This window comes from Haplochromis burtoni, unplaced genomic scaffold, assembly GCF_018398535.1.
Source record: "Haplochromis burtoni strain Fernald_Lab_line unplaced genomic scaffold, NCSU_Asbu1 Contig_1452, whole genome shotgun sequence".
NCBI classification, from domain to species: domain Eukaryota; kingdom Metazoa; phylum Chordata; class Actinopteri; order Cichliformes; family Cichlidae; genus Haplochromis; species Haplochromis burtoni.
Window position 1 is genome coordinate 3,762 of NW_024583813.1, and position 1,961 is coordinate 5,722.

The 1,961-nt window shown below is 41.6% G+C and overlaps 2 long non-coding RNA genes across 2 annotated transcripts in view; both read right to left on the bottom strand.

The window, feature by feature from the left end:
• LOC121813307 overlaps positions 1-1,510 on the bottom strand; it is a 5,110-nt gene extending 3,600 nt beyond the window's left edge. Inside the window, exon 1 of the long non-coding RNA XR_006053630.1 lies at positions 710-1,510. This is a non-coding gene — a long non-coding RNA (uncharacterized LOC121813307). The remainder of the gene's footprint in view (positions 1-709) is intronic.
• Positions 1,511-1,891: 381 nt separating this feature from the next.
• Positions 1,892-1,961, bottom strand: part of LOC121813308 — a 1,380-nt gene continuing 1,310 nt past the window's right edge. The window contains exon 3 of the long non-coding RNA XR_006053631.1: positions 1,892-1,939. This is a non-coding gene — a long non-coding RNA (uncharacterized LOC121813308). The remainder of the gene's footprint in view (positions 1,940-1,961) is intronic.

Genomic DNA, 1,961 nt, shown 5'->3' on the forward strand with positions numbered 1-1,961 from the left:
GAGTGATGTTGAAAAACTAGTTCATGCATTTATTACTTCCAGGCTGGACTACTGTAATTCATTATGTTCTGGCTCCTTAAGAGTCGCCCCTCATGTTATGTAATGTTATATAAGTTCATGCAATCTTTATTTGTTTCTGGCACACTGTTCATTTTATTTTGACATCCTACCGGAAGTGCTACTTCTCATTACTTCCTGTCTAACGGGAGCTGGAAGGTTTGCTACTCTTGAGAGCTCTGAGCCCTCACTCATGTGCGAATGCTCTGGTGGCTGCCCTTGCTATCAAGAAAACCTGTGTGTTTCTCCTCTCTGATTCTCTGCTGAAGAAGTGTTTCAGAATACATCTCTTGACAGGTACTTTTTTAGTATCTACTTAACTGTGATACTATCCAAGGCGAACTGAAAATCTCATGTCAACAAACTGCATGTCACCGATTGGATGGTAAGCGGCGTCCCTCGATGAGTCACGAGAGCATCTTGCCATTTTTGAAACCCAGCAATGGAAATAGCTACAAAAAAACATTGTGGTCCCCAAGTCTGACAAAATGCAAAAGGGGATTTTGTTTGTGACAGGGATGAGAAATCTGATTCACAAGTCAGAGCTTTGAGCTGGAGTCCTGATGTGGTTAGCTTAGCTTAGCATGGTGAATGGAAAGGGTGAGCAGCTAGCATGTCTCTGTCTAAAGTGAAAGATAAAGAGCAGCTGTACCTGGACCATGTTCTGATGGTGTTTGGTAAATAACTGACATATTCAGTTCTCACAGATGAATCAACTGCAGCTGCTTCACTCTCTGCAGAATAAAATACATTTAATTATTGCAGTTACAACTGCAACAGTGCTGTGATATTAATTACTTTTATGCAGCTTTTGCCAACGATCACACAGAACAGCGAGGTGCCTCTGAGAACAAGAAAAGTAAACGACCACAATGTTGCCATTTTTTTCCACACTGACGCGCTTCACCACAAAGCTCAAAGCAAACATGTTCTCACAGCATGAACACTATTATTAGCCAAAAGAGAAGTGTCTTGTGCTTCTGAGTATATGTAGCTGGTGTTATGAAGAGGTGATGTTGATTCTTCATTATCATGAAAACACACTGCAGGTTGCTGTGACTCACACAAAATTTTGCTAAAGACAAAAAACATTAACAAATTAATTTTGTTCAGTTTGAAAGTAACGTTTACCGGGTGTTTTAGGAGAAAGAATAAAAAAATATGATTTTGGTTGTTAAATTCAGTTTTGCGTTCATCAGGAGGAACAGAGAGAGCAGAGAAGCCGGGAAAAGTTTTTGATGCATAAAATATAGGAAATACAGGCGTAAGTGACCAACCACACTCACAGAGCTGTCAGCGTTTATCATCAGGCTTCAACACATTAGGATGTCACAGAAACGAAAAAATTATTAACTTTATTAAAGTCAGGCTAAGAATTTAAATAAAGACGCTGAGAAGGAATTTAAAATGATCTTTAACTCCAAATGATGTCTACATGATCCTTCCTGTTTTTAAAATGAACAACCCTGAGACTCACCTTCGAGCAACAGTTGGAGAGGTGGATGTAGGTGGAGGTGTGGATGTAGGTGGAGGTGTGGTGGTGTGTTCCCCTAAAATAAAGCAAACACAGTCATTAAGTTGTCGTCACATTGTGAATGTTGAAAGCTGCAGAAACACAGACAGGTGAGTGTGTCACCTGTGACAGTGATCCAGCTGGATGGAGACTCTCCATGACCGCTGATGTCACACTTGTAGAGGCCTTCATCAGACCTGGAAACATGCTGGATGGTCATGTGACCTGTAGGCTGCTTCCTGATGAGGGAGCCATCTTTATAGAAAGCAGCTGGGAGGTTGGAGGGAGTGGTCTTTGTTTTACAGAGCAGAGTGACGTCATCTCCCTCCATCACAGGGAGGACAGGACTCTGCAGGATCACTGATCCACCTCAACACAGAGACAAACTACA